Source organism: Lacerta agilis, chromosome 6 (assembly GCF_009819535.1).
Source record: "Lacerta agilis isolate rLacAgi1 chromosome 6, rLacAgi1.pri, whole genome shotgun sequence".
Lineage (NCBI taxonomy): Eukaryota > Metazoa > Chordata > Lepidosauria > Squamata > Lacertidae > Lacerta > Lacerta agilis.
This window is the reverse complement of record NC_046317.1, coordinates 8,575,827-8,599,291: the sequence shown is the minus strand read 5'-3', so window position 1 is coordinate 8,599,291 and position 23,465 is coordinate 8,575,827.

Genomic DNA, 23,465 nt, shown 5'->3' with positions numbered 1-23,465 from the left:
ATGACGTTTTAGGCTCCATTTGCGCAAAAAAAAAAAAAAAAAACAAGCAGACCCCAGTGGTGGTGGTAAACCTGTGGCACTTTGGAGTCTAGATGCAGGAATTACATAGGTGACTGAAAATACGAGGGAGATGTCTGTGTGGTGTAGTGGTTAAGAGCAGTAGACTCGTAATCTGGTGAACCAGGTTCGCTTCCCCGCTCCTCCACATGCAGCTGCTGGGTGACCTTGGGCTAGTCACACTTCTCTGAAGTCTCTCAGCCCCACTCACCTCACAGAGTGTTTGTTGTGGGGGAGGAAGGGAAAGGAGAATGTTAGCCACTTTGAGAATCCTTCGGGTAGTGATAAAGCGGGATATCAAATCCAAACTCTTCTTCTTCTGTGTAGCCTTCTTTTTTGCATTGGTGGCATGGTGGTGGTGGGGATACAAAAGGAGAATTCATGGATTCGAAGATCCAGGTTTGGGGCAATTACTCTTTGGTGAAAGAACCCCAGCAGAGATCACAAAATATGCAGCAAGGTAAATAATGGAAATATAGGTTGTTGGACCTTTTAAAATATGCCCTTCTAAGTTCCTTCCCAAGTTCCCCTCTTCACCTAGCGTAGAAAAGGATCTCATCTTTGGTACGTTAAGAAATGGCTTACTTACAAACTCTCCAAAGGTCAGATTCATGTGCTTTTTTATAGCCAGAAAACATAGGCAGTAAAGCATAGCTTGATTACAGTGGTGGAAGTTCCTAAATTATTGCTACAGTCATACCTCGTGTTGCGTTAGGTTCGCGTTGCGTCTTTTCGGCTTGCCAATGCGGCAAACTTGTAAGTGTATACTTCTGGGTTTCGCTGCGCATGTGTGCACAGAAGCGTTCTGCATGCTTCGCACATGCGCAGAAGCGCTCTATTGCATCGTGCGCGTGCACAGAAGTGGCACTCTAGTTACAGATTTTTCAGGGTGCAAACGGCAACCTGGAACGGATCGAGTCCATAACTAGAGGTACCACTGTATAGGAACATAAGAAAGACTTGATTACCTTTCCTCCCAGAGGGAAGGAGAATGATTTAGCTAAGCCTGGCAGGTCAGCTAACTCTATGGCGTTAACCCCTTCATGCATTAACTAGACTTACGCATGTTGGTTATACAAGGCTATCCTACACTTTGAAGGAACATTAAATCATGCCACTTACCCAACTCGAGTCCAGAAGCAGTTGTACCACAAGAATTTCAATTTATGTAAACTAAGTCTGCACTAGATTTAAGGTGGTGCAGACCCAAGGGGGTACAAAATAATAATAATAAATAAAAGTAATATGTATTTTTTGAAGAAGAAAAATTATTTATTTAAATATACCCTACTTCCACTGCTGCTTAATTATACATTTACAGACGTGTTCTCAGTGGCATTTTATTAATGCATTGTAAGATTATTTCCTAGAATTAGAAAGAAAAGTATTCCAGTCAGAAAATTTAATGGCTCAGCAACTCTTCACTGAGGTGGGAGTCAGAATATATTCATATTTTCAGCTGAGATTTTATTCTGCCGATGCCATTGCAGTTTCCGAGCACAATTCAAAGAGCTGGTGCTGACCTTTAAAGCCCTAAACGCCCTCAGTCCAGTATATCTGAAGGCATTTCTTGATGCCTGCAAAAGAACCACCGGAGGACCAACATGCCTAGACAGAGCTCACACATCTTCTGATGTCTTCTTACACCCATCTTTTCCAAGTGGAGTCAGTTAACACAGTCAACTGCCACTCATTCAGTACTCAGGGATGAATGTGCTGGATCTACACCCAGCCTCGGCCCAGGTATACCTGGAGCAGCGTCTCCACCCCCATTGTTCTGCCTGGACACCAAGTTCATCTTCCGAGGGCCTCCTGGCAGTTCCCTCACTGCGATAAGTGAGGTTACAGGGAACCAGGCAGAGGGTCTTCTCGGTAGTGGCGCCCGCCCTGTGGAACGCCCTCCCACCAGATGTCAGGGAAATAAACAACTATCTGACTTTTAGAAGACATCTGAAGGCAGCCCTGTTTAGGGAAGTTTTTAAGGTTTTATCATGTTTTTAATATTCTGTTGGGAGCTGCCCAGAGCGGCTGGGGAAACTCAGCCAGATGGGTGGGGTATAAATAAATAAATAAATAAAATCCTCCATCTGCCTCCTGAGACCACCACTGTAGGCCAGCTATCCGTCCCGCGGTGAGTCAAGGCTGGATCTGCTTGCTAGCATTCTCCAGGTCCACCAAGCTGGTCACCCTGCTTGCACCCTCCTCCTCCTTCCTTCCGCTGTCCTCTAGCCCGGAGGAGAGACACATCCTTCTTATCTTCACTAGCCTTGCAACTTTTTCACTTAGCCCCTCCACCTCCTGCACTGACTTCTTTAGGCTGCTGATTAATTACAGGAAGCCTGGAGGTAGCACAAAGCTGCTCTCCTCCTGTTTCTTCACGTGTACGAGGCACAGAGCTTGTTGCCATTGTGCCAGCTGTCTGTGTCTGCAGAGTTACAGGAATCCAATACGGTACTGCGTTTGCAAAGTAAATTATCCCCTAACTGGGCGACCCCGAAGCCTGCTGAACCAACTGTGCCTTCCTCGCTTATTAATAAGCATCTTCTGTGAGTAACCAAGATGTATTGAGTAGGGACTCCCCAAACACAGCCAGAAATAACTTTGACTTCTCTCTCTCTCTCTCTCTCTCTCTCTCTCTCTCTCTCTCTCTCTCTCTCTCTTTCTTTCTCTTTCTGTCTTTCTTTCTTTCTTTCTTTCTTTCTTTCGCAAAAATCACATTCTGGAGCTGTGGGGAGTGAGCAGCCCTCCTGCATTTTCACAGCAGCAGCTATAGCAACAGGACTTCCTGGAGAAAGTGGGAAATGGAGCTGTCTGAGATAGAAGAAGCAGTATCTGTGCTCCAGTCCCCTTATGCAAGCCTACCTAAAATAACATGCAGGTGGCGCTGTGGGTTAAACCACATGCGGGTGGTGCTGTGGGTCAAACCACAGAGCCTAGGGCTTGCCGATCAGAAGGTTGGCGGTTCGAATCCCCGCTACGGGGTGAGCTCCCGTTGCTCGGTCCCAGCTCCTGCCTACCTAGCAGTTCGAAAGCACGTCAAAGTGCAAGTAGATAAATAGGTACCACTCCAGTGGGAAGGTAAACGGCGTTTCCATGTGCTGCTCCGGTTCGCCAGAAGCGGCTTAGTCATGCTGGCCACATGACCCGGAAGCTGTACGCCAGCTCCCTCGGCCAATAAAGTGAGATGAGCGCCGCAACCCCAGAGTCGTCCGCAACTGGACCTAATGGCCAGGGGTCCCTTTACCTTTAGACAAGGGTTTAATGAGTGCTGAGCAATATACAGAGCTAGCCAGAGCGGTCTAATAGCCCACAGTATTATAGGGCTTACCATTAAACACCTTTTCCTCTCGAGACCAGCTTCTTTCTCCATTGTTTAACATTAAAATCATGACCTCTGAGCAGATACATAAGGGAGAAGCATATAAAATATAACAGCAAATCTGTGTAAAATGCGAGGGGCTTCTAGGAAATATATTAAGGAAATAGTTTTGTTCGGTTAAAGCCACTGTGGTGAACCTGGGTCACGGAGGCTACATGTGGCCTCCCAAGCTTCTGCCAGTGGCCTGCTAACCTCCCAGCAAAATTGGGCATCTCTTTTCTTTGCTAAGGTGCCTCTTCTCCCTTTGGTATGGCACCGTTGCTTTGCCTGGTAAGACCTCCCAATGGTGGGGCTTGTTGGAAGATGAATTGCCCTGTGTGCAGTCATGGGTTTATTGTCTATCACATGACTGGGAATGTGTTTTCATTCCACAGAGTGGGAAGTGAGAAGTGACAAGTGACGGAGACAGGATGTTTTGTCTTACTGTGTTCCCTGAAGTGGGACTGTTATCCTTTGTTTCTTTCTCTTTGCTGTCTGATGCTAGAGAGAGAGGGAGCCATGCTGAAGAGCTCTGTGTGTATTATATGTAAATAAAGTAGGTTAGCCAACATGCTGAGTTGCTGTGGTCTGTCACGCAAGCTGGGCCAACCTCTGCAGATGCTAAGTGCATGCTGATGTCTTGCCACATAAGTCGCAGTGATGCTCGGGCTGAAAGAGAAGCTAAGAAGATCCCGAACGATCGTCCAGGAAGGAGGGAACATGCCAGTCGGGCATGTGTCTCTGCCAGGGTCCTACTTGTGAGTAGGCCGTTTGCTGACAGGGCTATCCCAGGAGTGAAGAGGTTCCTCTGAAAGGTGAGCCTGTGCTGTTGACCCACGGAGCAAGGCACCTGCTCTTACAAGCCTTTTAGTACAGTAGCATCATAACAGGAGGTGGCACGTCTTAAATTATGTTGTCGTGTGTATATTGGCCATATCAAGGGGGCAGAGGGTGCCTGGTCAGTCTGAGCTATTTGGAAAACTACAGGGAGGGACATGGTTTGGCAAAAAAAAAATGGTGGTGGTGGTGTAATGCTTATGGTTTTCATTAAAAAAAAATACTCTATATTTTGAAGACTAAAAAAAATATGGTTCCAACTTTTGGATTTGGATTTGATATCCCGCTTTATCACAACCGGAAGGAGTCTCAAAGCGGCTAACACTCTCCTTTCCCTTCCTCCCCCACAACAAACACTCTGTGAGGTGAGTGGGGCTGAGAGACTTCAGAGAAGTGTGACTAGCCCAAGGTCACCCAGCAGCTGCATGTGGAGGAGCGGAGATGCGAACCCGGTTCACCAGATTATGAGTCTACCACTCTTAACCACTACACCACACTTTGGCAGCTTGGAGGCATTCTTCCTCCCTGACACAGTCAACTCTGCCTCCCTTTCTGACCCCCAGACTACAGACGGTGATTGACATAAACACTCTCCAGTTACCTTGGTTGCATTTGACACAAGCCGAAGATTCCTCTGGCCAGGGAGAGCCCAAGACATTTTGCTGCCTGAGATAAATGGCAAGATGGTGCCTGTCCTCCTGCCCCACTCATTCCATGTACAGAAACTGAAATCTTACTTCAACACTGGAGAAAGGACAATGTCTTCCACGGGTAGGCAAACCGATCTGGCCTAATCGCCTTCTACGGTAAATCCAGCCTGTGGACGGTCCAGGAATCAGTGTGTTTTTACATGAGTAGAATTTGTGCTTTTATTTAAAATGCATCTCTGGGTTATTTGTGGGGCCTGCCTGGTGTTTTTACATGAGTAGAATGTGTGCTTTTATTTAAAACGCATCTCTGGGTTATTTGTGGGGCATAGGAATTCGTTCATTTTCTTTTTTCAAAATATAGTCCGGCCTCCCACAAGGTCTAAGGGACAGTGGACCTTGCCCCCCTGCTGAAAAAGTCTGCTGACCCCTGAGGGTACTTTAGCAGGCCAAGTGGCACACAAACAGGACTATCTTCTAACATCTCCCTGTTCTCGGCACCCATTGCCTGAGATGCTCACTTCACTCTGCCCAATGCTCTTCTGGAAAACCCTGAGCAACCAACTTTCCTGTTCAGGGCATCTACCACTGCAATAAGGAAAACATACATGCTTGCCTTGAAATTCAGCAATGTATTCCTCTTCCTTCTCCCCACCCATGTTTAGCCAAGCTCTCCACACATCTTATAAACCTACTAGCTGGCCCGGCCACGCATTGCTGTGGGGTTTTTTACTTTTTTAAATTCAGACCCCGAGAGTATTCTGGAAGCTCCTGTTTATGTTCTTCCCTGTCCCTTTGGAGCAGGGGTCAGGAACCTTTTTCAGCCGTGGGCCGGTCCACTGTCCCTCAGACCATATGAATGAACGAATTCCTATGCCCCACAAATAACCCAGAGATGCATTTTACATAAAAGAACACATTGGTCGGTGGTATTGATCACTTGGGACTGTGTGTGGAACATGCGAAGCTGTGACGGCCATTTTATTTTATTTTTTAAAATATAATTTTTATTAATTTTAATTAAATACCAAACATAGAACTTTACATTCAAAACCTTAATGAATACAAAATGAAATATTAACATATAAAAACATACAATTCCTAACTATATCTGTAGACTTCCTTTCTTTCATGTTATGTCTTCTTTATATCTTATTTCTAAAATTCGCACGTCGATTTACTTCCTATTTCCTTTTATTTACCAAATTTCACTTCTATAACTTATAAATCTCTCATGTTGTAATAATTCCACTTGTAAACTAAGAATTTACAATACATTTTCCATAAACTTTATACGCCTTGAGTTGTATGCCAATCTTTCACAGTTTGCATATCTTATCTAAATATTCCCTGTATTTTCCCCATTCGTTTTTAAATGTTTCCTCTCCCTGTTGCCTGACCCTCGTTGTCATCCTTGCTATTTCCATATATTCAGTGGTTTTTTGTTGCCACTGCTGAACCGTTGGAATTTGTTTCGTTTTCCAGACCTGGGCGGCCATTTTAGGTGAGGGCACTTGGGAAATTTTAAAATGCCTGTAAGTATGCAGTGGCCATTTTAAGGGAGGGCACTGGAGGCGCAGGTCTGATGACGTCAACAGGCAATTCGCCTTTCTATTGGATGCTGTTGGAGTCTTCATTCCTTTTGCTGGTGAGGTATAATAGGCGCGCCACTTTTTACCCCCTTTATCCTTTATTTTAGGTATGACAGGTGTGTGTTTTTTTTTGTTTTTTTATGCCAGATCCTTCCTTGATGGTCAAGTTATGCTTTGTCCTAATTTGATACTGTTTGGTGCAGTGGTTACGGAGAACATAGGTTTCCGGCGTACACGCAATGGGAACATTTTTATATATATATAGATTTGATGCCATGTTTGTCCAGCATTTTTAAGTTTTATTTTACCACTCCAGTGAATTCTGGGAGGATGGCTTTTTAATGTCACGAAGGCCTGTGCAAAGCCATCACCTGCTGAAAATGAGCAGGACCAGTTTCTCTTCAGCGTGATCCTGAGCATAGCCATTGTGTGTGAACACAAAGAAGTTGTGTCCAATTGAACAAAAGGTTGTGCTTTCAGCTCGTGGGTGGGGTTGCCGGGGCTCTCCTCCACTCCGCATCTCACCTAGAAAACTGCATGCACACGCATACACGACGTGTACCGTTTATCTTGTATACAACCCATTTATCTCCGGCAAAAAGCACCGGACCAAAACTATCTTGAGTGATCTAAAAAAGAGAGAGAGAAAACCGGCGATAAGTACCTTCCCCATCATTACTTCTCCATTTTATTATGGTTGGTGATAGCAATAATGGTGGCTGTAACCCCCATCAAGTCCACTTAGCATGGCTCGTTTTCAAAAGCCACTCAACGCCTTTTGACAGTCCAACCAGGCGGTATGAAAAGATCACTTAACCTCGATGATCAGAGGAAGACTTGAGTGGGAAAATCAGACCCTATCGTCACAGAAGAGCCTGCGAGGGAGGGGGAAGGATAAGGCCATTGATTTTATGACAAAGGGTGCCGCCCTTGTCAGAGTGCAGCAGCACACATTGAGGGAACGTTTCAATTAGTTGTGTGTGTGTGTGTGTGTGTGTGTGAGAGAGAGAGAGAGAGAGATTCCATAAGAAAAGTTTTTCGCCTTGTTATTTTCAGTACCAATTACCCTGGAGCTCTCCTGCGCAAGCCCCGTTCCGATGAATGAGAAGTGCACAATAGCAGGCATTTTTCTGTTTCTCTGAATGGCTTTTGGACAAGGGAACTACCCATTGAAATCTGCCCTGTCTATCAGATTTCTTACCCGCCCTTCACCTTAAGGTCCCCATTGTGGGTTGCAATATAAGAACACACAGTTATGAAAGCAGATAAAACAGATACGAATAATAAATAGTGAAACCATTCCCATTTCAAACGAGGCGGGCCCGCCAAACAAAATATCTCAACTGTCAAAGGTCAGGGTAAACAGGTGCACCTGCAGCATACGGTGAAAGTTATGCAACGAAGGCGACAGGATGGGTCCTAAATTCCTAGGCCCTCCATGTCCGGATGGATAGCAGAGTCCCACAAGGGTATATTTGGAGTGGGTGCGTCGTGTAGTAATAAAACACGCAGAGTCAAAGGTTCATCAGTAAAAGAAAAACTTTTACTAAAGGCAAAAGGGCTTCATTACAAAAACAAACAAACTTCAGAGAAAAAAACTGCAAACATGCGAGGTACAAAACAAAAGTAAGAGAGAGAATGACCAGCTCGCTAAGTGCACAATTTTTTTTCTCTCCTGGCTCAGCGTGACCTTCAGATAGTCAAAACATACAACATAACATTTCCAACAGAAATGAACCTTCTAGAATGAACTAGTATCTTCCAGCATTTTCCAGTTTCTACCCTCAAAGACTTTAGCCATGACAGAAGGTGCTTGTGGAGGAGGGCATCCCCCAGTTTAGGGGTCGTCACAGAAAAGGCCCCCTTGTGGGCCACACCATTCCCCATACTTGTATATATATTTTAGCACGCTTTGACTTCCAAGAGAGGTCCTTCGGTGGATCTGAACACTCATCGGTGTCACTCCCTGCTCACTCTACTTAAACTTCTGCCATAGTTTGAAATCACCAGTCCCCACCCCCTCTCGGTTTTTCCTCCCTCCCTCCCTGCTTTATTCAAATGTCTGCCATTATTTTCCTCCCAGTGATCCTCCACCCTTGCTTTACTCAGACACCTATCTTTGTTTAAAAAGGCACTTTCCTTTCCTTTCCTTTTCTTTTCTTTTCAATGTCCCGACCTTCTCACTGTATTCAAACTTCTCCGCCATCCATTCCTCAGTTACCTTATGTGTGTGAGAGAGAAAGGATGCAGAGCCCTCAAATACAGCATTAATAGACAAGATGTAGGAGGAAAAGGTTAATATAAGGACCCACAAAGGGGAGGAGGGAAGTTCAGGAGATTCTTTAGAATTCTCTTTCTATGTTGGTTGTTTGATAATTGTTTGTAAATTGTTAAAATCTGAAAAACCAAATAAATGATTTTTAAATAAAATAGTGAGGATGGCCAGAGCACATTCATATACAGTGGTACCTTGGTTCTTGAATTTAATTCGTTCCGGGTGTCTGTTCAACTCCCGAAACGGTTCAAAAACCAAGCCGTGGCTTCCAATTGGCTGCAGGAGCTTCCTGCACTCAACCGGAAGCCGTAGAAGCTATGCTGGATGTTCGGCTTCCGAAAAACATTCGCAAAATGGAATACAGTGGTACCTCTGGTTACGTACTTAATTCGTTCCGGAGGTCCGTTCTTAACCTGAAACTGTTCTTAACCTGAAGCACCACTTTAGCTAATGGGACCTCCCGCTGCCGCTGCGCCACAAGAGCACAATTTCTGTTCTTATCCTGAAGGAAAGTTCTTAACCTGAAGTGTTATTTCTGGGTTAGCGGAGTATGTAACCTGAAGCGTATGTAACCCGAGGTACCACTGTACTTACTTCCGGATTTGCGGTGTTCAGGAGCTGATTTGTTTGGGAGCCAAGCCATTTGACAACCAAGGTACCACTGTACTTCTGCATCTCCTGGTGAAGCAGGAGACAAAACAGCCATGGCTCCTTTCTAGTGCAGTTCTTCTGCCACACAGGCAGTGATGGGAAATGAAGCAAGAGGGGCAGCCCCATTGGGAGAGTAAAGGGTATGAAATACACTCAATCTGACAACCTTAGTCTCTATATAATTAACTGATTTAGAGAGCAGCAGATGTGGAGCAACGTGAAACTTAGGGTCCCGAAATACAGAACACAATGGCAAATGCCAACCTTTGCTCTTTGAGGGCCAGTGTGGTGTAGTGGTTAAGAGCGGTGGACTCAAATCACCCCAGAATTGGTCTTACTAAACATCTTCCAAGACAATAATGCCCACTTACCACACAAAGAACTCATAACCCGCCTACTCTCAGCAGCCAGAAACATCATAACCAGACACTGGAGAGACCTGTCAGGAGTAAGCATGGACCAATGGTACCAAGTTGTATGGGAAACAGCCCTACTAGAAAAACTAACCAGTAAGCTGAAACTGACACGGGGACAAACAGAAGAAGACGCCTTCACCCCGGTATGGCTCCCCTTCATTACACACACAGCCCAACAAGACAATGACAAAAATCTACCGACAGCATACAAATCGAAATGGCTAACCTGATCAAAAACACTCATCCACCCCACTCACACAGGAAACCAAAAACCACCACAGCCAACCACAAATGAACAAATGAACAATCACACCCTACACCAACCCCGACCTCTCTCACCACCCAAGGAACACAAGCGAACAATGGAGAACCTGCACAAACAACGCTGACACCAAACCCTACATATATTAAGTAAAATAGAAATATCGTCACCCCATCCCGCCCACCTCTCTCCCCGTTTTCTTCCCTGTGTCTCAACAAATGAAACTGATGTGTTAAAATGTTACATGGGAAAAATATGAGAAAGACATTGTACATACCTTTGTAAATCAAGAAAAGCTTTAATAAAAAATACTTAAGAGCGGTGGACTCATAATCTGGTGAATCGGGTTCGATTCCCCACTCCTCCACATGCAGCTGCTGGGTGACCTTGGTGACCGCGGATGGTGCGGGAATTGCCGCGTGGATCGCCAGCGCACGCATGTTCTTTCCCTTTCCTTTCCCTCCCTCTCCCTCTCATTGCGCTGCCACCTCCTCCCTCCCTCCTCCAGTGTGGTGTAGTGGTTAAGAGCGGTAGACTTGTAATCTGGTGAACCGGGTTTGTGTCTCTTCTCCTCCACGTGCAGCTGCTGGGTGACCTTGGGCTAGTCACACTTCTCTGAAGTCTCTCAGCCTCACTCACCTCACAGAGTGTTTGTTGTGGGGGAGGAAGGGAAAGGAGAATGTTAGCCGCTTTGAGACTCCTTCGGGTAGTGATAAAGCGGGATATCAAATCCAAACTCTTCTTCTGTAGCCAAGTTTTAAAAATGGATGTGAAGTTAAAAAACAAAACAAAACAGGAAAGGAAAGGAAAGGATCACCTGGCTTCATCCACTTGAATCTTGAATCAATACACATTCAGCAATGAAGGTCAAAAGCACTTCGTGTACAAATAGCACTCCCTCTTCAAACCTAAAATGGGATGCCACTTCTAAGGTGCATTTTTTGCAACAACAACAACAACAAAAATCCAGCATGCCAAACCTTTGTGCTTCGGACCAAAATACCCAATTGCATTTCCTTGATCTCGGCTCCCTTTCATGTTGACCGTTCTCCCGGAAACATATTTTTAAAAGATAAATTAAATTCAACCCTCTGCCCAAGTTATGGGAGTTAATTCATTTCCTGACTTTGGTTACTGATTTTCCAAGGGGAAAAAACAAACAAACCAAACTCCTTTTCCCTTTGACATAGCTGCAGTCATGCCACACCATGCCTGTTACCTGAAGTGCCTATGCCACTTGTGACCCATCAAACCAAACTTGAGCCACGATCTATGTATCGTGGTCCGCCAGGGGCTCAATATACCCCCCACTTCTGCTTCCTGGGATTGTAAAATGGAGTGCCACGAAATCCAACTATTCTGGACAACAACCACACGAGAAATAGGCAAAATAACCAAGCAAGTGTTAGAAACCACCCCAGAATTGGCCTTACTAAACATCTTCCAAGACAATAATGCCCACTTACAACACAAAGAACTCATAACCCACCTACTCTCAGCAGCCAGAAACATCATAACCAGATACTGGAGAGACCTGTCAGGAGTAAGCATGGACCAATGGTACCAAGTTGTATGGGAAACAGCCTTACTAGAAAAATTAACCAATAAGTTGAAACTGATATCGGGACAAATAGAAGAAGACATCTTCACCCCGGTATGGCTCCCCTTTATCACACACACAGCCCAACAAGACAACGACAAAAATCCACCGACAGCATACAAATCAATATGGCTAACCTGATCCAAAACACCCACCCACCCCACTCACACATGAAAACAAAGACCACCACAGCCAACCACAAATGAACAACCACACCCTTGGCCAACCCCAGTCTCTCACCACCAAAGGAACACAAGCAGAGAACCTGCACAAACAAGGCTGACACCAAACCCCACATACATTAAGGAAAATAGAAACATAGTCACCCGACCCCACCCCCCCACCTCTCCCCCCCCACCTCTTTCCCCCTTATTCTTCCTAATGTCTCAACAAATGAAACTGATTTGTAAAAATGTTACTTGGGAAAAATACGAGAGAGAGAGAGAGAGAGAGACATTGCACATACTTTTGTGAATCAAGAAAGTCTTTAATAAAAACCACAATGATGATAAAATGTGGTTCACAGATTCTGTTATTTCTTTACTTCCCAGCTTTCTACAAAGTGGCAGCATAATGAGTACAGTGGTGCCTCGCTAGACGAAAATAATTCGTTCTGCGAGTGTCTTCGTATAGCGAATTTTTCATCTAACGAAGCACCAAGGCAGAATAGCGGTTTTCGTGGCGAATTATTTTTTTCGTCTTGCGAGGCAGCCCCATTGACTTTTTTGTCTTGCGGGGCAGCCTTCCGCTAGCGGATGCCTTGCGTCTAGCGAGTTTTTCGTCTAGCAAGGCATTTGTCTAGCGGGGCACCACTGTATAATGAGATCAGAATCCAATGACTCTATTCAGACCAGGTCTCTCCATGGTTTTAAGTTTGGTAATGAGTTGCAATTCAGCCACTTCTCTTTCCAGTCTATTTCTGAAATTCCTTTGTAGTAAGACAGCTACTTTAAGATCTTTTATAGAATGTCCTGGGAGACTGAAGTGTTCTCCTACTGGTTTCTCTGTCTTGTGATTCCTGATGTCAGATTTATGTCCATTTATCCTTTGGCATAGGGTTTGGCCTGTTTGTCCAATATAGAGAGCTGAAGGGCACTGTTGGCATTATACATGACAAAGCTATTTTTAGCCATCTCACCCCTTGCTTTTTCCTGCAAGACCAATTGCAGTCGTTGACAGTCGTCAACAGGTTTCCCACACCTATCAGCCAATCCCCCATTCCCACCACCCTTCTGAGTAGTACCCCTCCCCACTCTCTCACTATATATAAGGGTCTGGTGACTTCTGTTTCAGTGTATCTGAAGAAGTGTGCATGCACACAAAAGCTCATACCAAGAACAAACTTAGTTGGCCTCTAAGGTGCTACTGGAAGGATGTTATTTATTTTTTATTTTGTTTTGACCATGGCAAAACAACACGGCTACCTACCTGTAACTGTGTTACTGGTGTGTGTGAAAAAAGTCCTCCTGATTTTCCTCCCAACCAAATAACGAAAAAAAGAGGGAATTGCATTAGGAAATTACTCGACGAGGAGAGAAAAAGTCAGCGAACTCCTCTTGGGCAGGATCTTTTTTTAAAAACGAAATACTTTTTCAAGTTTCTACATTTCACTAATTTTACAATCATTTTGACATTTCAAAACTTGACTTCCTTCCCCCTCTTTCTGCAGTCCCTTAAATTTATTTTTAGTATCTTCTGCATATCCAAATTAACTTGATTTGCTCATTTACTCATCTTCTGTAAATATATACTCTTATCAAACTGCAGGTTTACAATAATCCTGCCAATGGTTTTATCTGTTTATAATTTAAATGTAAATAGTCAACAAACCATTTCCATTCTTTTGTAAAATATTTGTTTTGTTTTATTTTTCTGGTTATGTTTTGCCATTTCTGCATAATCCATAAGTTTTTATATCCCTTCTTCTTTTGTCGGGACTTCTTCTTCTTTCCATTTTTGTTCAAGTAACATTCTTGCTGCTGTAGTAGCATACATGAATAAGTTTCTAGCCATTTCAGGTAGTTCTGTCCCTATAATTTCCAAAAGGAAAGCTTCTGGGTTTGTTTGTTTTACAAATGTCATTTTGAACATCCTTCTCATTTCATTATACAGTGGTGCCTCGCAAGACGAAATTAATTCGTTCTGCGAGTGCTGTCGTCTAGCGGAAATTTCGTCTTGCGAAGCACCAATGGGGGAAGCGCGGTTTGACAGGGGGGGCGCGAAAATCTTTCGTCTTGCGAGTCGCGCCCATAGGGAAATTCGTCTTGCAAGTCACGCTTTCATTAGCGAATGCCTTTCATCTAGCGAGTTTTCCGTCTTGCGAGGTACCACTGTATATCATTTCCCAGTAAGCTTTAACCCTGCTATAAGACCACCACATGTGATAAAAAGATCCTACTTTCTCTTTACATTTCCAACACTTATTTGATTCAGATTTATACATTTTTGCCATTTACTCGCTGTTAGGTACCATCAATATATCATTTTCATATAATTTTATCTTAAATCATAACATGCTGTCAATTTTATATCCCTATTCCACAATCGTTCCCATGCTTCCATGTCTATATCATGACCAACATCTATTGCCCAATGTTTCACTGAGGATTTTACTTGCTCATCCTTTGTCTCCCATTCCAATAATATTTTATACATTTTAGACAGCACTTTTGCATTACATTCCTCTCTTGGGCAGGATCAAGTGCTTTCCTCACACTTACCTTGCTTTTGAGGTGATGGAGGGGCATTTGGTGAGTTTCCGTCCTTTCATCGTGCAAATCATCTCCCCAGTTCTCTCCACAGGCCGTGGAGGAGGAAGAGGGGTGTGATGTGTGCGGTCAGCCCCGGGTGTAATCACTGAGGGGGGTGACATAGCTGTGCCCCCCCGGGACGCTCACCGCTTGCCATGGGCGGCACCCTCCCATGGATGCTCACCATGGGCAGGGCCCCCCGGGCCGCTCACCACTCGCCACAGGAGGCACCTCCTGGGAAGCTCGCCGCTTGCCACAGGCAGCCCCCTGGACCCCCCAGGACGCTTGCCGCTCGCAGCTAGCCCCACCCCGAGTGCACAGCATGCGTGCCGCTCCGTGTGCCCAAGCAGCTAGCTCTGCCTCCGCACACAGGGGCCCACGCATCAGTCAAAGCCTGAGGGAAGGAAACACCAGATGAGGAAACTCCTTCCATTCACCCTTTTCTTAAAGACCTGGAAGTTCAGGCACCCAGGGAGGCTGCAGAGCGCTGGAGAAATGTTTATGCAAAAGGAAAACGCTCTCGCACCCTTGCAAATAAGGTAAGTGTGCAACACCGCTCCCTGCAACACACACCATAATTCCAAAGAAAGCTTCAGGTGTTCTGAGAATGAGGCAGAACAATGGAAGACTCTTTTGCAGAAGAAAACCTTTGCGACATTTTGCCAGTACGTTTCCGAGCACAATTTAAAGTGTTGGTGCTGACCTTTAAAGCCCTAAATGGCCTCGGTCCTGTATACCTGAAGGAGCGTCTCCACCCCCATCGTTCAACCTGGACACTGAGGTCCAGCGCTGAGGGCCTTCTGGCGGTTTCCTCACTGCGAGAAGTGAGGTTACAGGGCCTTCTCGGTAGTGGCGCCCGCCGTGTGGAAAGCCCTCCCATCCGATGTCGAGGAAATAAACAGCTATCTGACTTTTAGAGGCATTAGTTTGCCTAACCATGCTCTAGATTGTTGTTATTTTATCCATCATGATACTTTCCACCAGTTTTCCCAGGAGAGACAGTAAGCTAATCAGCCTGCAAATTCCAGGATCCCCCCCCCGACCCACCCCTTTTTAAAAAGGTGTTACATTGGCTAATTCCAGTCCTTAGGCATGTAGGCTGATCTGAGGGTCCGCTCCCTTACTGTAAATCTTCTTCCTTTAAAATTGCTGTATTAAGCACAACTTGATGTTTGCATATTAATAAGGAGGAGGAGGGGTTAGGAACAGCAACAACAACAAAAAGCAAGTTGTTGCGGCAGAAAAACCTCAATTCTAGAGACCTAGAGGGTCACTCCCAAGCTAGCAGCTGGTGCACATTTATGCTGGTGGTAGGAGGTGCATGGAGAAGCCTGCAGAAGGGACTGGTGTTTGGGGTTGAAAATAGGAGTGGTGCGCTTCCCGAGATATTTGGAACAGGAATTGCCCATAGACCATTTGAGGCTGTGAGTGTGCCACAGAGTCTTGTGGGACCTTCAAAATGTGCAGAGCTCTCCCTGCTTGGCAGAGCTGTCTTATTGCCTACTTATTTTCTCTTTAACCCGCACTTTCCTGCTTCTTAGTACGTTCAACACGGGGAAAGCATTTGAGTGGCTGCGTTTGTATTCTCCGCCGAATGCAAATCTGATCTTGATTTAAGTGGGTCAACCCAACGCATATCTGCGGCGCCAAAAATGCAAAATAGGGGGGGGGGGCGACTCAGAAAATCGGGGGGGGAGAGAAACGTGGCACCAAGATGAAGCAAAACAAGCAGCACACACAAATACAACCTGGCGTACTTTGGCGCATCTCAGATTCATTTCAGTGGAGCTGAAATTCCAGGTGGATCGTGCCCAAAGTGTGCACTTTGACCAGTGATGTGAAGTAGGCCTCGGAGGAGATACAGCTGGATACCCCTAGTCCTTTTGCAAAATTCAGTTACTTTGAATAAATTATGCCCTTTTTGTGCCCCCTCCCCATCATTTCTCCTTTTGCCAGTTTCCAGTAAGCCAAGCCCAATAACTTGTCTATAATGAAATGTGACTGCCGGGGCTATTTTTATAGAGCTGGCATTCATTTGCATGCTTGCTAGCTGTATGTGGGGCCCAGGGCAATCCCCCCCCCGTCTCTGCCCTCCCCACTGCCTCCTCCCCCCCGCTGGCATCGCTCTGATCAGAAGTGACAACAGAAACACAGGCATACTTCCTCGAGATCTTACCCTGTTAGAGGAAGAAAGCTCTGGGGAGCGAGAACAATAGAATCAAGGGCTTTAGGAAAAGGTTCCCAAACAGATCATTTCCAAATGTCATCTGAGTTCTTGGGGGCAAGGGTACAGCCCCGGAAGCAGCTTTTTTCAGTCAATACACAGGGAGCCGTATGAACAAATGGAGCCAGGGAAAGGCCCATGATGGGTCACACCAAGGGAGAGGCCTAGTGCCCCCCGCTCTCTCGGGGCTTTTGTCTAACCTCCTTTCTTCTCAGGCAGGAGAAAGAGCTCCTGTAATGTCCCTAGGGAGGGGAACGGCCAATCCAACATGTAACATGTGGTTATCCCTGGAATGCTTTATTTGTTGATGTGTGTGTCCCCCCCCCCCCCGGGCAGAAATGCTATTCATTTATTGCAACTTGTAGGATAACCGTCTTTCTTCAATCTAGCTAAAACTCGGGGCATCTATTTTACTGAGGCACTAGGTGACACTAAAGTTGTGGCATTAGGTGGCACTGGGCTTAGTTGCGCCTAAAGGGAAAAACAGACACAGGTGACGCTGTGGTCTAAACCACTGGGTCTCTTGGGCTTGCCGATCAGAAGGTCGGCTGCTCAAATCCCCACAGCATTGTGAGCTCCCATTGCTCTGTCCCAGCTTATGCCGGCCTAGCAGTTCGAAAGCACACCAGTGCAAGTAGAAAATTAGGTACTGCTGCAGAGGGAAGGTAAACAGCGTTTCCGTGCACTCTGGCACTTGTCACATTGCCCCGTTATGCCAGAAGCGGTTTAGTCCTGCTGGCCATATGACCCAGAAAGCTGTCTGTGGACAAACACCGGCTCCCTTGGCCTGAAAGCGAGATGAGCGCCGCAACCCCGTAGTCGCCTCTGACTGGACTTAACCGCCCAGGGCTCCTTTACCTATAGTTGTACCTGGATGGAGCCAGGCATTTCCTCTTAGGGTTCTTGTCTAGTTTCCAGACTGACTTAATTGTCAGAAGTCCCCAAATTATGGAACGGGAAGAGATTTCCGAAGCCATGAGGGGTCAGCTGTTCCACCTGCCTTGTCCCACCCTCTCCCTGGGATGCTTAAAGGGAGGATTAAGTACTGTAGTTATTCTTGGGGATTCTACTTGTTCCATGCCCCAGAAGCACGGGGGGCAAGAGGTTTTACTGCCAGTGTGGCCTAGGGCTTGCTGATCAGAAGGTTGGCGGTTCAAATCCCTGCCACGGGGTGAGCTCCCGTTGCTCAGTCCCAGCTCCTGCCCACTTAGCAGTTCGAAAGCATGTCAAAGTGCAAGTAGATAAATAGATACCACTCCGGCGGAAAGGTAAACGGCGTTTCCATGTGCTGCTCTGGTTCACCAGAAGCGGCTTTGTCATGCTGGCCACATGACCCGGAAGCTGTACGCCGGCTCCTTCGGCCAGTAACGCGAGATGGAGCGCCGCAACCCCAGAGTCGGACACGACTGGACCTAATGGTCAGGGTTCCCTTTCCCTTTACCTTTAAGCTTTCTTCCTTTTTCTCCGAGAGACAATTCACCTTTTGAAACTTCCCACAAGCACGAGAGCAAGAATCTCGCAGGGGTTTTGAGGACTTGCTTGGATCGTCTGATGGACCTGGTGTTGAAGGTCGGCTTCTACCACCCCAAGATGCCATTGTTCAGTTTCCTGATCTCATCGGCTCGTAATCGCCCACAGAAAGCCTTTCTGCAGTGCACCGAGACAGCTGTGAACTCACAACCTGATTGAAACAACAACGCTCCTCTGCTCAAGGCCAAGGCGCTGGGAACCGGAGGCCTCTGTAATTCATGCTACTTAGTCAAACCTCCCCTCACCCTCCTGTCTTTTCTCTCCTCTTTCTCTTTCTCAGCCCGAGTCTCAAGCTGCTTGATCACCTGCCAGCCAGTATTGATTTTTGCTTCCCAATCCCCAAGCTGGATGGAAGGAAAAGATTAAAAACAGTTTGTCAGTTCGAAGTTGAATAAGAATTCAGCACCAGGGACGTCTTAGAAGTGGGAGATTGGAAGGAGGGGGGGGGAGAGAGAGGGGCCAAGGCCAGAGTCTGCGTTCTTCCAGGTTAACCCTTTCCCTCCCCAAACACTGCGCTGGGAGGCAGCCTGGCAGGTCCTTGATAGATCGGAGTTTCTTCCTGGTCAGTGGGTCGGTCACATACTTAGAAGTGCATGTTTTCTTTCTCATGCATGACCCTCCTATAGCTAAAAGGTAAAGGACCCCTGGATGGTTAAGTCCAGTCAAAGGTGACTATGGGGTTGCAGCACTCATCTCACTTTTTGGCTGAGGGAGCTGGCAATTGGCCTTATGATTTCCATCCCTGCAGCACTGCATCATTGCAACCTTTGTGTGTGTGTGCAGGACACACACACACACACACACACACACACACACACGTAAAGGTAAAGTTAATGGACCTCTCGACAGTTACATCCAGTCAAAGACAACTATGGGATCCTAGCACTCATTTTGCTTTCAGTTCAAGGGAGCCGGCGTTTGTCCGCAATCAGCTTTGTGGATCATGCAGCCAGCAGGACTAAACCGCTTCTGGCACAGCGGGACACTGTGACTGAAACCAGAGTGCATGGAAACGCTGTTTACCTTCCCACTGGAGCGGTACCTATTTATCTACTTGCACTGGTGTGCTAGGTTGGCAGGAGCAGGGACCGAGCAATGGGAGCTCACCCCGTCGCAGGGATTTGAACCGCCGACCTTCTGACTGGCAAGCCCAAGAGGCTCAGTGGTTTAGACCACAGCCCCACCCGCGTCCCTGTACCCTCCTATAGTTCACAGGTGAAAATGGAAATACTCTGGTGCATTAGTGGATGTAGACTGCAGTGGGGTCTGGCTGGACAGTGGTGGGACCAACGTAAGCCAGGCTGAAATGGAGTAATGCAGCCACGAAGAGGCATCATGAGTAGAAAATGGGGGGGGGCAATGCCTCTAGCCCCGCCCCTGTCATCTCATGGCCTCTCCCAGCTTACCTGTTTGCTTATCTATGCTTCTTCTAGTCGCACTGCTTTCCCCTGGGGGAAACTGTTCTCAGGCTCAGTCGGAGCAAATGGCAATTCGGGATTCCCCCACTCTTTAAAGATGAATCGGAGCAAACATCAAATCGGGTTTTCCGTGGACTGATGTTTGCTCCAACTGAGCTTTAAAGAGCGAGTTTTCTCAGGGAAAGCTCTGGAGGAAAATAAAGGCGCTCGGACACAAGTCTTTAAATCACGAAAAGAGCGGAGGAGAAGGGAGAGTTTATAAGCCCTTGGATAATTTGCTGCCTCCAGCCAACTCTTTTTGCTGTTGTGGTTGAAAGGGATTCCTTTCTTTTTTTTTAATAAGATTTTATATTAAAAAACCTTTATTAGAACAATAAAAAACAAACTAATTGAACAAAAGCAAAGAAAGAAGAAAAGTCCTCTTTCACAGCTAAATCTTAACCTGTCCCACACAGAGAAAGGCGAACCCTCCCAGCTCTCACCTGGGAGCTTCCCTTTCTTGTCCCAGGCCCCACCCTGGGAGATCTTCTGTGCCCTGCCTCTCACGCAGGGTCCTTCAGCAGCTCTCCACCACTTTCATCTGCATGCAAACCACCCCCCACAACCCTGAGTAGAGGGCTGCAAAAAAATACAAAAGACCAGAAGAGAGCAAAAACAAAGCAGAAAAAGGGAAAAGATAAGAGAACAAAGAGGCAGAAATATTAAAGGAAATAATAAAGGGGAAAAAAGGAAAAGAAATAGTAAAAAGGATTTCCAACTATCCATCTGTCAGTTATATACGCAAGAGTTCTTCAAAATAATAATAATAAATAATAATATAATATACTAATAATAATAATAATAATAATAATAATAATAATAATAATTTATTTGTACCCCACCCATCTGGCTGAGCTTCCCCAGCCACTCTGGGAGGCTCCCAAACGAATGTTAAAACAATACAGCGTTAGATATTTAAAACGTTCCTAAACAGGGCTGCCTTCAGATGTCTCTTAAATATAGGATAGCTGCTTATTTCCTTGACATCTGATGGAAGGGTATTCCACAGGGTGGGCGCCACCACTGAGAAGGCCCTCTGCCTGGTTCCCTGTAACCTCACCTCACGCAATGAGGGAACCGCCAGAAGGCCCTCGGCGCTGGATCTCAGTGTCCGGGCTGAACGATGGGGGTGGAGACGCTACTTCAGGTATACAGGACCGAGGCCATTTAGGGCTTTAAAGGTCAACACCAACACTTTGAATTGTGCTCGGAAATGAACTGGGAGCCAATGTAGGTCTCTTAGGACCGGTGTTATGTGGTCCCGGCGGCCACTCCCAGTTACCAGTCTAGCTGCCGCATTCTGGATTAGTTGTAGTTTCCGGGTCACCTTCAAAGGTAGCCCCACGTAGAGCGCATTGCAGTAGTCCAAGTGGGAGAAAACCAGAGCATGCACCACTCTGGCGAGACAGTCCGCGGGCAGGTAGGGTCTCAGCCTGCATACCAGATGGAGCTGGTAAACAACTGCCCTGGACACAGAATTAACCTGCGCTTCCATGGAGTGCCAGCTTAGCTTTAAGATGATTTATTAATGGCAGTGTTGGAAATGTAAAGAGAAAGAAGGTTCTTTTTATCATATGTGGTGGTCTTGCCAGTATGTCCCGCAGAGGACCCTAAGGTCCATGAATAATAATAGTTTAAGGGTCCCGGGCCCTAAAGAAGCCAGATTATCCTCCACCAGGGCCAGGGCCTTTTCAGTGATGGCTCTGACCTGTTGGAATGCTCTGTCCCACGAGACTAGGGCCCTGCAGGACTATAATAATAATAATAATAATAATAATAATAATAATAATAATAATAATAATAATATTTATACCCCACTCATCTGGCTGGGTCTCCCCGGCCACTCTGGGCGGCTTCCAACAAATATTAAAATACAATACAAAGTCACAGATTAAAAACTTCCCTAAACAGGGCTGCCTTCAGGTATTTTCTAAATGACAGGTAGTTGTTTATCTCCTTCCGCAGGGCCTGGCCTTCAATTTAGCCTGATCCTCCATTCCTTTTCCCCTTCCCTTTTTCTATGAAGAAACCCTTCTGGGACCCCAAATTTAAATTATTCCCTGGTCTCCTTGCTGGCCCTAGCAGGACTAACTTGGCCAGTTAGCCCTGGCAATGATACATTTATGTTGTACTTTATGCTGTTTTTAAGCTGTTATTTTAAGTCGTTTTTAATCAATGTTTTATATTTGTTGTTAGCCGCCCTGAGCCTGGTTTTTAAATCAGGAAGGGTGGGGTATAAATAAAAAATTAATATTTATTATTATTATTATTGTTAAGGTTAAAGCCTACTGGGAAATGATATACAATGAAACGAAAAGGATGTTTAAAATAACCATTGTAACAAAAACCAGAAGCTTTTCTTTTGGGGATTATAGGAACAGAACTACCTAAATTGTATAGAAACTTATTCATGTATGCTACTACAACGGCAAGAAAGTTTTTCTCCCCAAAATGGAACGAAGTAGAAGTCCCAGCAAAGGAAGAATGGATACAAAACCTTGTGGAATATGCAGAAATGGCAAAACTTACTGGAAGAAGATAACAAACTTTTTTTTTATAAAAGAATGGAAATGGTTTGTGGAATATTTGCAGATAAATTATAAACCGGTATTGTTTATTGGCAGGATTATTGTAATAACCTGCAGTTTCATAAGAATATATATATTTAAAGAAGATGAATAAATGAGCAAATTAGGTTAACTTGGATGTGCAGAAAATATTAAAAATAAATTTAAGGAACTGCAGAAAGAGGGGGGAGGAAGTCAAGTTTTGAAATGTCAAAGTGATTGTAAAATTAATGAAATGTATAAAATTAGTGAAATGTATGAACTTAAAAAGTTTAAAAAAAGAAAAGTTTATTTATTAATGGCAAGTGGTATATAAATATTATTTTAAAAATTTAAGGTAATGGATCAGGGCCATGGCATGGGGGTAGGAATATTTCTCCCTCGGCTGCATTTTGCATATCAAAAAGTGTCTGGAGTTCCATTTGCAGGGCTCCTATGTCATGTTTCTGGCTCAATAACATGCAAAAGGTTACGTCTCACATGAGCCAATCTAGGCTCTGCCTTACAGGTTAGATCAGTTATGATACACTGGACGAGGGACTTTGGACATAATATACAACTCGCAGCATGGGAGAAGTTATGGAACTGGGATTTGAAATTTACAGCATGTTATACTGCTGAAGAAAATTATATGGAAATGTGTATCATCGACACTTCTAGTAAATTAGCTGAAATGTATAAAAACAAGGTCAAATACATGCTGGAAATGTAAAGAAAAAGAAGGCACCTTTCAACATATGTGGTAGACTTGTAAAGTAGTAAAAGAATTCTGGGAGATGATATATAATGAACTGAAAAAAATGTTTGAAATAACTTTTTCTTTTAAAAAATCCCTGAAGCTTTGTTTTTAGGAATTCTAGGTGCTGAAATACCAATGGATCAGAAAAGACTATTTATGTACACGACCACTGCTGCTCGGAATTTACTAGCCCAGAGATGGATAGAAGACAGAGAAGAATGGCAGATTAATTTGATGGACTATGACGAAATGGCAAAAAATGACCGGAAGAATCAGAAATCAGGAAGGCCATAACTTCAATTTTAAGGAATGGGGAAAATATATAATTTACCTTAAAAATCATTGTAAACAATTAAAATTATTAGTAGAATCAGAATAACACTTGTACTTTAATCAAAACAAAATAAAATAAAAAATTCCTTCCAGTAGCACCTTAGAGACCAACTAAGTTTGTTCTTGTTATGAGCTTTCATGTGCATGCACACTTCTTCAGATATTTTAAT